The sequence below is a fragment of the Phasianus colchicus genome, chromosome 2, assembly GCF_987193195.1.
Source record: "Phasianus colchicus chromosome 2, bPhaCol1.hap1.1, whole genome shotgun sequence".
In the NCBI taxonomy this organism is placed as follows: domain Eukaryota; kingdom Metazoa; phylum Chordata; class Aves; order Galliformes; family Phasianidae; genus Phasianus; species Phasianus colchicus.
In genome coordinates, this window is record NC_143437.1 from 104,144,716 (window position 1) to 104,159,299 (window position 14,584).

A 14,584-nucleotide genomic window follows, 5' to 3' on the forward strand; every position below is an offset into this window, starting at 1 on the left:
TGCCTGCAGGGATGGGGCATCCACAGCCTCCTTGGGCAACCTGTTCCAGTGCCTCACCACCCTCTGGGTGAAAAACTTCCTCCTAAGATCTAACCTACACCTCCCCTGTCTCAGTTTAAAACCATTCCCCTTTGTCCTATCACTATCCACCCTCGTAAACAGTCCTTCTCTCTTCTGTTTATATGCTCCTCTCAAATATTGGAAGGCCACAATGAGGTCTCCCCAGATCCTTCTCTTCTCCAAGCTAAACAAGCCCAGTTCCCTCAACCTTTCCTCATAGGAGAGGTGCTCCGCCCTCTCTTAGTGGCCCTAATCCGCAGTTTTCTTTCCATCAGCAATGCATCTCACAACTCCATGCTGCCCTGCCCCCAAGGAAAATGCTGCACATCCCATCCCAAAACTCACACAACTGGAAAGAAAGTTCCAGTTCTGCTGCTGGATAGAAGAGAATATTTGTACCTACTGCACATTCCTGCACGGGGTCCAACGTTAACAATCCCACCTCTGTATATTTACACACACATTATTTACAAATCCACTTTGATACCTATTATTCATATGCTTATACACCCTGAAAATGGCACGTAAAATCAGGTGACTGTGATGGGATGTCATCCATTCATTCTCACTGGGTCATCCGTAAACATCATAGCCATGTGTGCACTGGGCTTCCCCAAAATGAGCCAAGAAGAGCACTGCATCCAAACTCAACTCACTCTGCATTGCTCATATAACTGCCCAGTGAGGGAAGAACAACATATCCATATTTTAAATGTAACACATTGCAGAGCAGTTTCATTAGGAGACTTGAAAATAGCCACGAATGTCAAGTATGCTAATGATACTGCTCTGCAATGTGTTCTATTTCTATATAGACAAACAGATGCATACATATTACATATATATCGTGTCATTTATGTAGGATATATGTAGGATACACACCTGTGTATGCATGCACACATACAGAATACACATACACACATATATAAATAGAAACAGCAGACAAGTCCAAATGATCTCTCAGGGTGACATCAGGCATCAGCTGCAGAAAGATGGAAAAAGGAAGCCTGGATCTATTCCAAGAGAGGAATTCTAAAATGAATTTGGGTATTTTTAGGTTGCTTGCAGCAACCCCTCCTAGGCCCTACAAGCAAGAGACACTTGAGATCTATGAATAGCTCTCCTGACAAATGCTTCCAGTGTTATTAAACATTGCTACAGCATGCCTTGCTGCAGAAGCTGTTCTGCCAGGAGGGCCAGGAGAGAACCTGAAGGCAGGAGAGCAGCAGAACGCTGAGCAACACCCCCAGGAGCAGCAGAGCAAAGCACAACACAGCAACGTAGATTCACTCCTAAAGCCCAGAAATCTCAAGATACATTTTTCAAGTCAGCTACAGAGAAAGTCAGCCTTTGCAGTCCTTGGGTCTGATGAAGCATGTGACTGGCTCACGTACACTGAGCTTCCTACACTCTCAGCTGTGAGTGGGAAAAGCAAGCTGGACTGTTAATGGGCTTAAATGAGTAAAGTTTATCTGCCCTGTTCTGATGCTCCTGGAGTCTCAACTTTACCTTATCTTAAAAGTCAATTTTAATTGATAATTGTCGCTTTGAGACAGCAGGCCTGCACTAGGTGCTTCCACAAGCACTTGTGGATGATGATCAGTAGCCTAAACAGATCACAAAGATGAGAAAACAGCCATTATTATAACCAGAACACCTCACAGAACACCTCACAAAAGATTCATTTCTGCAAAACATTATAGAAGAAGTCCTCAGTGAACTCATTTCTCAGTTCCCATCAATGCCAGGAACAGCACGAAATCCAACTTGCCACCCAACAGCATCAGGTGTCCCACTGACCATTGGAGACGACACAAAGTCTTTCTGCCATTTAGGGGGAAAACATGAAAGCTTGGATGTTATATTTAAAGGGTAGAACCACCAGTTCTTGAAAACAAATTCTCAGTGCTTAAAGCACTTGTTAATTGTTTGAGATGTGCCAAAGTGCAGCTTCTGCTCCCGTCCTCAATAATAGGGAAGGGAAGGGAAGGGAAGGGAAGGGAAGGGAAGGGAAGGGAAGGGAAGGGAAGGGAAGGGAAGGGAAGGGAAGGGAAGGGAAGGGAAGGGAAGGGAAGGGAAGGGAAGGGAAGGGAAGGGAAGGGAAGGGAAGGGAAGGGAAGGGAAGGGAAGGGAAGGGAAGGGAAGGGAAGGGAAGGGAAGGGAAGGGAAGGGAAGGGAAGGGAAGGGAAGGGAAGGGAAGGGAAGGGAAGGGAAGGGAAGGGAAGGGAAGGGAAGGGAAGGGAAGGGAAGGGAAGGGAAGGGAAGGGAAGGGAAGGGAAGGGAAGGGAAGGGAAGGGAACAACCTTACTACAACCTGTGTTAATGTTTATACCTAAATCACTTCTTTTTCCAAAATATTTCCTCAAAGAAACCACAGATGTATGGTTTTAGCTGGAATGCAGGTCTGGAGTACCTGGTTTGGTCACCCCAGGTGTTACTGGAAGAAAGCAAACACTACAGAAGCAACACATCTGGACACCTCTACTACTTTTCCACCTTTCTCAAGGCCAGCAAGAAGCTGCACTGCAGATTTCTGCTTTAAGAACAATTAGGAAATACTGCACCTGATGAATATCACAGCTTTTTGCTACTGAGCTAATTACAGATCACTTTCCATTCCTACTGTTTTGTACTTTCTGGTTTAGAACCTCCTTGCAGTAGCAGGATCCCAGTATAACACGTGTTATTTAGGTGAGACCTTGTGTGAATTACGCCTATTTTAAAACCACAAGGCACTTGAAATGCAAGATTTTAGAACCCAATCAGTGTCAGTCTCCCAGGGGTGAGCTTTCTTCCAAGCAGCAGCCACCTGCATGGAGGCAATTTCAAGTCAACAACATATCCCATCAAGTGTCCTTTTTAGGACTTCACCCCATGATTCAGTTTAGAACTGCAACAGAGGTAACCCAGAACCACTCCAACAACACCTTCAGAAGTGTCAGGTACTCCTTTGGGCATCTCTGCTTGGAGGAATTGCTACTCTGTACTCAAAAAAGGTGAAACACCATTTAGACTTTAGTTTCTATTCTACCCAAGTCATGGTCTAAGGCTGGCCAAAACACACCTAAGTCAACAGAAAAACTCTTCCAATCAAAGAACAGCACAAACAACAGTAACATTAATTTCACTATTCCTCTGGAAGGATTTGTTCTGCATTTGGCTGCTGTATGTCAGCCTACACGTCTAGAGAGTCTCTGTTCCCACTCAGTTTTGTTTCCAACTTTAATAGCCTTCTGACCCTTGGATTACTTGCTAGCTTGAAAAAGGGTTAAATGGCATTAGAATTCACAAAACATCCTTCTGCCCAGCTCGCCTGATTCATGGCTTTTCTGAATATACAGACCATGCAAAATGGATGCCACGCAACATAAAAGAATCACCGTTTCCATTGCGATTGTGAAACATAACTGTGATGGTTTTACTATTTTTCTTTTCAATTATTATTGGGTATTTTTCCACACAGCTGCCCAGTTCTTCAGAAGCCGTTCAGAATAACAAGACCCAGCTCAGCTCTGCCTGAGGAGCCATAAACCCTCCCATCGTTTCTCTCAGACCCTCCCACATTTCACTGCACAGTCATTTAAGGAAGCCCATGCACAGAATTCAGAGGAGCAACGAAAGCCCAGGACTTCACCTTGCTATGTGAATATCTGTGTCACTAAGCTAAGAAGACACAGATCCCTGTCTGTTCATGCTGTCCCAGCTCTGATTCTTCTTTGCAAAGATGTTCTGAAGGAGAGAACAGGAGTCCCACTTTGAGAAACTCACTACTGAAACGCTATGGTCTTCCCATAGGAGATGTGTATGTAAACTTCAACAGAAAAAAGATGGGAATTCAACCCAGCTCTGCCACACACTGACAGAATACGTTCACTAACCTGATTCCAGACAAGGAGACACATCACCACCTCCACTTTGTTTAGAAAGAAGAAAAAAAGAAGAGCAGCAGATAGATTTAAAAGAAAAAGTCCACATTAGCAGCAAACACAAAAGTTCTCCATCTCTACCTTTGAGAAGAAATTCCAGGCTGTAGGTTGAAGCCTTTCCAGAGAACGGAAAGTGATACAATTGCTCCTGAATGGGTGGTAACTTAAAATACACTCCTCTTTCTTGCTTCCTACTTCCTCATTTGCATGACTGCACTCAGTATGCTGCTTCTTGAAGTTTGCAGATCCCATCTTGAGATGCAGATTTCAGTTCTAATTCTCTGCCAGCACCATACAGGAATCCTAAGATGCCATCCAGTGAGCTCCATGCAGCTCCAGAAAAGTTCCACAATGCAACTCCTAATGTCATAGCATCACAGAATCACCAAGGTTGGAAAAGATCTCCAAGATCACCTAGTCCAACCTTCCATTTGTGTCACTGTAGACTTGGGCAAAGCACCTGTGTCTGATGAGCTCTCTCTTTACTGCTGTTATTCATTCCAACCATGATGAGCAACACTCAGGGCAGTTTTATGAGCCCACCCATTTGACATCTTGTCAGACACTCTTTCTCAAAGAGAATTTTGAGCCTCCTCCATCCATCCACAAGAAGCACAAATGAAACCTCCTAACAAAGCAGAAGTAACATAAGGACTCTTCTCTTACTATCTTCCACTTCAGATAAAAGAGCTGCTGTTTATCCTTGATGGAACGGCCAAAGAAGCCCCATGGGAGAAGAAAGCCAGGCTGCAGCACCTCTCCCCCTCCCAATTGAAGACCCAGGTCCACACCACTCTCAGTCCCATCTGTGTCACAGTCAGTCTGTCCCATCAGCAGCTGCCCCTCTGAGCATTCATACAACAAAGAGACACCGAGATACAGGCAAAATCAGAAAGATACTTGGGTGCTTTAAAACTATGTAAGAGGCACACTGGGAAGTGCACAACACCTACCTGACAAACTACAGTTCTATGATTGTTGGTATAAAAGTAGTAACTAGTTTCCAGGATCTCCAGTGTTGTTTAGTGGAAGTCTGGCTTTGCTAGCTAAACAAGGACTCTTTAAGGTCATAAAAGGAAAACAAATGAGAGAGAGATTCAATTGGCATTTGGTTTTTAGCCTTCAATTAGCATATATTATACATTATATATATATTATACAGCATGCAAGCAACATGCTGACATTACAACCAAGTTTCATGAACTCAGGGAATCAATTGCTGTTGGAGTCAGACATCCATCAGGTGGTGAGGCACTGGAACAGGTTGCCCAAGGAGGTTGTGGATGCCCCATCCCTGGAGGCATTCAAGGCCAGGCTGGATGTGGCTCTGGGCAGCCTGGTCTGCTGGTTGGTGACCCTGCACACAGCAGGGGGTTGGAACTACGTGATCATTGTGGTCCTTTTCAACCCAAGCCAATCTATGGTTCTATGATTCATCTCAACATTGGGTGAAGTCCCAAGGAGCTAAATCATACATAGCTAGAAAGATAGTTTTTCTTAGTAATGTGAACACATTAACAGCGTGGTTGAAAAAAAGGAGACTTAAATATTTAGTGTTAAAATTCTTGACCTCTGAAAACTAAGGTAGAGTTGCATCATTGGAAATCAGCTCTGATTTTTGACAGGCCACAGTATGGCCAAATTTTACATTGCAATTGTCATATTTTTAGAAACAAAGAGGAGTAACTCCTATTTCCTGTTCTTCCCAAACGTTGCTTCACGTACTGTTGAATCATGAATTACAGATAGCACTCAGGACTGATGCCATAGCATTTCAGAAGCTTCACTTGCATCAGCACTGAAACTTTTCACTAGAGGAGTCAACTCTGAACTTCAGTCTCCTCCTTCTAAAGCTGAAAGAACAACATCCGACACCAATTTCTTCCCACCCCATTTGCTGCCCTCGGTACTGCAGTCCCAAAGCAGCACTGGACCAACAATGCTTTTTCTACAACCTGTAACTGCAAAAAGAATTAAAAATAGCTCTCAGATAATTGTTCCCTATTAAGCAATTCCAGTGAATTACTCCATCATCATGTTACATCATTTGAGTTTCATGTGGTATTGTGAGAACAAGAGTTACACAACGCAGTGCTCGCTGCACACTACCAGCTCAACCCAGCCCAGCTCTGCCAGATTGCATTCCCCTACTGACCAAAACAAAGCCTTAAACGTGCTGAAGTTCAGTAGAAATGAAACTGCATCAGCTTCACGTTTCCTTCCTGATTTCTATTTCACGTGTCTTTTGAACATTTGGTGCTCAAGGCACCAGAAAAACAAGTCACTGCAGTCTCTGTATCATGCTGCAGTATGCAATACAGCAAAGTATGTGGGACTGCGTGAGGAATCAAAAATGCCTTATGAAACAAAATCAACTCCCTTGTTTTCTAGAGAAAGGGTTAGAGAATAAATTAATATCCCTGATAGATGGATTCATCAGTGACCAAAAGCACAACATGTCAGTGACCAGCATGCTGCCACTTTTAGCCTGGCTTTAAAATTACAGCACGTATCAATCCATCATTCAAAGGAAACTGAGCTTACAAGCCTCACAGTTCTGTAAAGATCCAGAAACTGAATTCCAAAGGTATTCTGGCACCTGCAACATTTGCAAAGAGCATTTGAAAATGTGAGGATCACTTGAAATAGCTGCTTTAGCACTGAAAGCCCGAGTAGATGCTCTAACAGGAGTGCTTCCTCTCCAAAGTATTCCTTTACACCATCCATCCCCACACAGGGTACAAAAGGAAAATGCAGCTTTAAAAGATGGTAAACTGATTTTAAAGCTAAAAGAATACAGCAGTTATTGTTTTATCTCACATCAAAAATAAACATCAGAACCTCAAAGTACTTTGTGCAAGTGTTTTACTGACAAGTGACAGTGCTTGAAATAAGTCAAAGTCATAAAAAAGGTAATTCCCCAATTAGTTCCACGTTTTCTTTGTTATCTTTATAACCAGCAGTGGTCACCTAAGACATGGAAAAAGGTAAAGAAAGGTCACTGACTTTCACACGCCGCTCAGCCACATGAAATGAGTGCTCCAATCTAGCAGCAACAGCACAAATTCACAGACATAACATCCTACTGCTCTCCCAGCTCTCACAAAAGGACCGTGTTTATGTCAAGCCTTCCCCTGAAAACATGTCAGGATCCATCCTTTAAGCTTTTTATCTAGAGCTGTGGCATTACTCTGAACTAAGAGTGGCTTTCAGAAGTCAAAATAATGTGAAAACAATCAATGGCAGCACATACTATACGTGGAACAGAGCTGGGCCTGGTGCTGCCATTAACACGAGCTGAGATCACTGCAAGACTCTGTGGCTTTGGAAAGGTTCTGGTGCCTGGGAGAGGATCCTGATGGCTGGAAAAAAGCAAATATCACACCCATCTTCTAGAAGGACAAGAGGTACAATGCAGCCAAGGCTGCAATTCTGACTACAATCCTTTGAAAGATTAAGGAGGATATCCTATTCACTGGAACAGGTTGCCCAAGGAGGCTGTGGATGCCCCATCCCTGGAGGCATTCAAGGCCAGGCTGGATGTGGCTCTGGGCAGCCTGGTTTGGTGGTTGGGAACCCTGCACATAGCAGGGGGGTTGAAACTGGATGATCATTGTGGTCCTTTTCAATCCAGCCCATTCTATGATTCTATGATGATTCTGTTGCCATGTACAGATGCCTGAAGAAAAAGGTGACTGCAAACAGCCAGCTCACATTTATTCTGGATAAGCCACTCCTGGTCCACCTGACAGCTTTCTTTTCTGATCTGACTGCTCTGTGAATGAGGGGAGTGCAGCAGGTGCTGCTCATTTTGACTCTCCAACAGCTTTTATGAGGTCTACCAGAGCATTCTTACAGCGAGAGCCAAACTGGTGAAACAGAGCAGTGGGCCAATACCATTTGACATCTTTGCTGATGAGCTGGGCAGTGGGACTCATAACCCTGCAGAAAGGATAGGGGATGCCAAGACTGCTGCTTGCTGCCCACAGAGGTTGAGGATCTCCACCCCAGAGGCATTTCCGACATGGCTGGATGCTGATCTCAGCTGGCCCTGCTTCTAGCCAGGGTTGGACCACACCACCTCCAGAAGTCCATTCCAAACTAAACTATTCTGCAATGACATTTTAGGTAAACAGAAGCAAATGGAAACTGTTTAAAGGTATTAAAAAAAAAAAGAGAGAGATATTTGAGGTATTTCCTTTCAAGTGAAAACAGGCCAGAAACAAACATTAAAAATGAGGATGTCCAACTTCTGAGGCAGTTTCAAAAATGAAAAGAGAACAGCTCAGGACTTCCAAAGGAATCTCATAAAACAACGCCTTCCTCAATTTTATGTGCTGACCAAGATGCTGCTTCTGTGGCAAGAGCAGAAACTTGCACACTGTTAATTAACAGGTCAGAGATACCTGTCCTTGTTTGCAATAGGAACCAGAGAGCTGAGTGTGCTGCTGGGCAGGACTAACCATGAGGTCTTCTCCCAGCAGATACCTGCAACTGGGAGGTGTGAAGCTTTTTGCTTCAAGTCAAGCACACAAACCAACTCTCCCTTTATAAAGCCCATCTCTTTTCCCCTTCCAGCTCCAGATGAGTGGATGAATGAAGAACTGCTACCAGCCCCACGGTTTAACTTCATTTTTGATGGCTGCTACTTTGCTCCAGAACAAAATTAATTTCCTTTTCTCTATTAAAGACCACAAACAGAATTATATGTAAATAAACCTACTGTAAGACTCGCTACGGTTCCCCTCGCTGTGATACCTGAAACTGAATAAAGCTTTTCCTCAACAACACAATTCAAAATCATTAACAACTCAGTTCTGCCTTGAACTTAATCTCTCTCTGCCCACAGTCAGAGTGGTAAGAAAGCATGCAGCCCATAAAGCACCGACAGCACGAAACATCTGCAATGGACAACTCCATAAACGATGACGCTGTAGGAACATTACGTCCCAGACTGAGCTGCTACCCCGATGTATCTCACATCCTTGATCCTGTACAGACAGCAGAAGGAAAAAAATAAATAAATGCAATCCCTCGGGGCAGTAATTAAACAGAAAATCGTACTCACTTGATCTAATTTGGGCACCTGATTGAGGAGACTGACCAAAATCTCTCTGTAACAGAGAGCACAGAGCAGCCCGAACCCAAATCTGTGGGGATGCTCTTCATCCCCCGGACATCACACAGGGCCTGGGGTCTGACCGATTATTTCTCCAAGGACCCCGAGCGGTGTGAAACACCATAATTCAATCAGGGGGAAAAAAAACAACAACCAAACAACCGAAATACAATGGACGAATCCAAAGGGAAGTAAAGTAGAAGCACAAAAATGAAGCTCAGCGCAAGAATGAAGCCCAGCTAGCACCCAATTTACCCAATTAGCTGCTACAGCTCATTATTTCTAACCATCACAGGATTCAGGTGTTTGTCACGGGTGAAACCTGTGAGTTTCCAAGCAAACCACGTTTGTTTTGGCTTTTTTTCCGCCGAGACGACGAACCGCCACCAACTTCAGCCCCCCGAGCCGCAGCTTCTCACGGCAGCGACACCACGCAGCGCTCCGTCCCGCTCACCGCCCGCCCCGCGCACCTCAGCGCCGCTCCCGGCCCCGCCGCGCTGACAGCGCCGCCGCTCACCCCCCTGTCCCCCCGCTCCGCTCAGCCCAGCCGCCGCCGCCGCTACCTGTTGCGCCGCCCGGGAGCGCCCGCGCCGCGCCGCCTCCTCCTTCACCGCCCCACAACATGGCGGCGGGGGCGGGGGCCGCCCGCTGTGGGGGAAGGCGGCGGGCGCGGGCTGAGGGCGCCGCCGGGTGCTCGGCTTGAAGTAGCTCCCCACAGGGAGCTGCGGGTGTGAAGCTGACCGACAGAGCTCGGAAAGCAGCGCAACCTGCTGCAACCCCCTAAGCCTAACCTTCAGCCTTTAGGATCCGTGTGTAGTTGCAGGATTCATTCTACAGCTTCGCTAGCAGGTGGAGCTTGCTACGTACCAAAGATTAGCGTCTTCCTGCTGCGTTTTTTGCCGTGTAGATAATTACATATCATCTCCGAGTACAGATTTTTTTCAGTGACTCATTCTCTCAGGTTCTCAATGGGCCCGTCCACTTTGTTACACCTTGTGCAATTCATCACCATCCCATAAAGTCACGTTACTGTGCCATGTTTCGGTCACGGTCACGCAGCAGGACACACTCCTGTACGCTGTATTTCTTTGGTGTTTCAGCTCAAATGTTTGATTGCTGCTCTGGTTGCCACGTGGCATTGCCAGCTTGAGTTAACATAGAATCATAGAATGGCCTGGGTTGAAAAGGACCACAGTGATCATCTAGGTTCAACCCCCAGCCATGTGCAGGGTCACCAACCACCACACCAGGCTGCCCAGAGCCACATCCAGCCTGGCCTTGAGACATATTTACCCACCCAGTCTCCTCAGCCCTCTTCTGACTTAATGCTCTCAAAGAGACGGCATTTCCCTTCCTTACTGCCAGCCCCGAAGTACATGATGTGATTTGGATGCACAGATATTTGCTGTGGAGGTGGATGAAACACGTGTTCAAGCAGCACTTGCTCACTTTATGTCTTAAATTGCTGTGGTTGTGCCATTATCCGCATCTTCAGCTGTGCAAATTCTGTGAGCAAAGCTTCATTTCACTCCAAAAGGATTGGCTGAGGTAAGAGAACAGCACTGGTTCAGGCACAGATCCCTCTGGAGCCTCTCTGATGGTAATTTCTCATTTAAATTAATTTCTAATATCTCTTATAAAGCAGTCTTTAATCCCTCTAGGACATACTACAGTGATATTGCCTGGTTCTCAATGTGACTTTGCTGCACAGGCGACACCTACAGCCGTCTTTGTATTTAAGAATAACACATCAGACATAACAGCATTCAGATTCTCTCTTGCAAAGAAGTTTAAAATAATAATAACCAGATAAATGTATTTCTTTTCGTAGTAAGAAAAAGATCAGGCTGGTGATTAGGGAGCCTACAAACAGGAGGGGAATCAACTCTTTGAAAGGGTGAGTGACAGCAGGACAAGGGGAAATGGTTTTAAGTTGAAGGAAGGGAGATTTAGGTTGGATGTCAGGGGGAAATTCTTTACAGAAAGAGTGGTGAGGTACTGGAACAGCTGCCCAGAGAGGTTGTGGATGCCCCATCCATCCCTGGAGGTGTTCAAGGCCAGGTTGGATGGGGCCCTGGGCAGCCTGGTCTAGCATTAGGTGGGAAGGTTGGTGGCCCTGCGTGTGGCAGGGGGGTTGGAGATTCATGATCCTTGAGGTCCCTTCCAACCCTGACCATTCTGTCATTCTGTGATTTTGTGATTATAGTAATAAAGCACTGGGGGAGAGGCAGTAGAAAAGCTATCAGCAAAAGTCTGTAAGAAGAAGTTAGATGAAGGTCTGTGAGCAGTTACAGAAGGATCATCAACCCTCCCTTGGATGTTGACCTGAACGAATTCACAAGGAACCTGACATGTCTTTCCTTCTATAATTAACATCAGTGCCTTCCCAAATGAAGGGAGTGGGGTCACATCCCGTGTGACACTGCACAAAAGGACGGGCACCAAAGCTGGAGGAGGAGAGCTGGGGGAGCCTGTGCTCCGTACGAGGTAGGGCATGCTGCTGGGGCACGTGATGGTGAGTCACACAGGGGCTAAGTGTTGATGTACATTTGTTGGTTTGAATTTTATCCATAGTTCTGCAGTTATGCCTATAGATACACTAAGCAGAAACACAGGGGATATGCCTTCTTCAGTACCCCCAGGAGAAAGCAGCAATGTAATGCAGCGAGATAACTACTAATTGCCTGCTATGACACAGAATTTAAGCCAGAAGCAAAGTGCAATAATATGAGCTTTGTTGCCTGGGATGGAACCAGAGAGAAAGCAAAATCCAGCTGACTCCCTCAAAAGGAAAACCTTGGGTGTGGAATTAGCATATCAAAGCTTTATGTGTTATTGTAGACAAGTTGAATGCTGTTTCATCTTCATCATCACTAGCTAATCAGAGCTATTAGAACAATACATATCTGTAAGATTAATTAGCCAGCAGGAAGAGGAGCAGAACTCACAGGCTGCTGTGAATACACAGCAGCCTTCCAATCATTTTTCTTTGTAATTAGAGCAAAGTTTAGCGTGAACTAGAAAAAACTGCATCCTTGAAATGAACTAACTCTTATCCAGCTTGAGAAGACTCTCACAGAGGCATCTCAGGGTTTGGGGAAGAGTGTACTTTTTGCAAGCTTCAGTGTGGTTTTGGGGGGCGATATCAAGTATTAGATGAAATAAAAGGAATATTTTCTTTCAGTAGTTAGTACCCTTTGGGCAAGGGATAGGCAGTGGAAAAGCAACTTAAAGCTGCAGGAATAAGTTTGTTTGTCCCAGAGAGCCATTAAAGTGAAGACAATTACTGATGAGTAATAAAGAACATGAGCTGAAAGGAGAAAAAACCAATTGTACGATTGTATAGAAAGCTGTGAAGACACTCGGGGAATTTCAGCATATTATCTACCCAAAAGAGATCAATTAAGACAAAATGTGTGGGAGAAGCAGAAAAGAAGCAGGATATACTGTAAGCAGTAGTAATGTTACTGTTAGCATTTACTATTCTGTAAGCCCTTGGTCATATCTGAGCCAAAACCAATTTACAGAAGTAAAAGCTACCAAGATCTTATGAAGACAGGTAAACTAACATGGAATCTTTGCTGTCTTTAGCATAATAAGGGAATATAGAATAACAGAATAATTTGAGTTGGAAGGGACCTTCAAAGGCCATCTAGTCCAACTCCCTGCAGTGACCACACTGCTCAGAGCCCTGACCATCCTGACCTGAGTGCTGCCATAGTCAAGGCACCCACCACCCCACTGAGCAACCTGTGCCAGTGCTTCATTACACTTACTGCCAAAACTTTTCTTTATATCCAACCTAAATCTCCACTCTTTTAGTTTGAAAACATTTCCCCTTGTCCCATCACAACAGACACTGCTGAAGAGTCTGTCCCCTTCCCTCTTACAGCCCCCTTTAGGTACTGAAAGGCTGCTCTCGTGTCTCCCCAGAGCCTTCTCTTCTCCAGGCAGCACAGCCTCAGCTCTCAAACCATGTTCACGGGGAATGTGTTCCATCCCTATATCCCTAATATCTCCATCAGTATTCAGATGTTTATTTGAATGTTATTATTTTGAGGGAGGGGAGATTTAGGTTGGACGTCAGGGGGAAATTCTTTCCAGAGAGAGTGGTGAGGTGCTGGAACAGCTGCCCAGAGAGGCTGTGGATGCCCCGTCCCTGGAAGCGTTCAAGGCCAGGTTGGATGGGGCCCTGGGCAGCCTGGTCTAGCATTAAATGAGAAGGCTGGTGGCCCTGCATGTGGCAGGGGGGTTGGAATTTCATGATCCTTGAGGTCCTTTCCAACCCTGGCCATTCTGTGATTCTGTGATTCTGTGATTTTGTACGGGTGCAGAGCTGGTCTGCACTTGATCAGAGCAGGAAAGATTCCTTTGGCCAATCATACTGAAATTATTTTGAGATTTATAGAAAAGCAATGTAACCATAGAGAATGTGGATTTCCAGGCAGGCCAGAATGTGTTGTGAAGGCAACATTGACTCATGCGGACTGAATTTTGGCAAATAAAGTCTTACCAACAGCTGAACAGACAGAGAATTTAACTTGCAAAACCTACCTACAGCACAGGCATTGAGAAACAAAGAAGTACATACAAATTTCAGCTTTTAAGTTCAGCTTAAAGGCAACAACTAATTAATAGCATTAAGCAAGGTTATTTCTTGCAATTTGTAATCCTTAATCTCTAATTAGTAAATAATACCTTGGAAGGCAGAGTTGCAAGTTCTTTTCAAATGCCTTTGTTTCTCTACTCTCATGTGTTATACAGCAAGCCAAGAAGCCAGTCCAATCCAACAGGTTGCCATCCTTAGTTATGTTTGGTGTAAACTGATTTTTTTTCCCAAAGCCTTCAGTTTTAGGTGCTAGAAAGCTACAATTAGGTTTGTATTGTTAAGATAAAAGAGAGCCAGTGGTGTGAGGGCACAAGGGATGGCCAATTAATGCACCATCCAGCTGCTCCCAGGCCTCTCACAGGAACTACAGCCCATCCAAAGCCCATCTCCAGAAGCCCAGAGGTGCACAGGGGCACGAAGGCAATGGATAACTTAAATCACAATTGGTGATTGCTGGTCTGTACCAGCAGCTGCAAGGGAACAGTGGTTTCATGGGCTCCAATGTTCAGGTACAGCAATGAGTGAGACTGGAATCCAGGAAGCAGATTACTTTTAAGAAGTCACAAAGTGCCTCTTACCAGAATTTTGTGACACCCTGTAGAATTCTAAGATGTTTTTCAAAGATGAATGATATAAGAATCAGTTTTTGAAATAATAATTCTCCGATCTTTTACAGTGTTTTTTGAGTTGCTGTGAAAAGGAAAGTTTTCCAGATTCAGAGAGATCTGCAAAGATGCAGGCACACTGAGAGTAAATAAAATACTGCTGCAAAGAAAGACAAAACAGTGTTAGAGTAAAGTAAATGCATGATTAATAACATAATTAATACAATCAGGCATTAATCAACAAGTCAAATATCTCTCTGGTTTT

The 14,584-nt window shown here is 44.8% G+C and overlaps 1 protein-coding gene across 4 annotated transcripts in view; it reads right to left on the minus strand.

The window, feature by feature from the left end:
* Positions 1–9,810, minus strand: part of ITSN2 (intersectin 2) — a 68,356-nt gene extending 58,546 nt beyond the window's left edge. The window contains exon 1 of one of the 4 annotated variants that reach the window (XM_031595923.2): positions 9,669–9,810. The gene's annotated coding sequence lies outside the window, so the exon portion shown is untranslated. Of the gene's footprint in view, positions 1–4,067; positions 5,063–9,575 lie in introns of those variants that run through there. The other 3 variants (XM_031595925.2, XM_031595924.2, XM_090136449.1) reach the window with 3 other exon arrangements.
* Between the last annotated feature and the right edge of the window lie 4,774 nt (positions 9,811–14,584).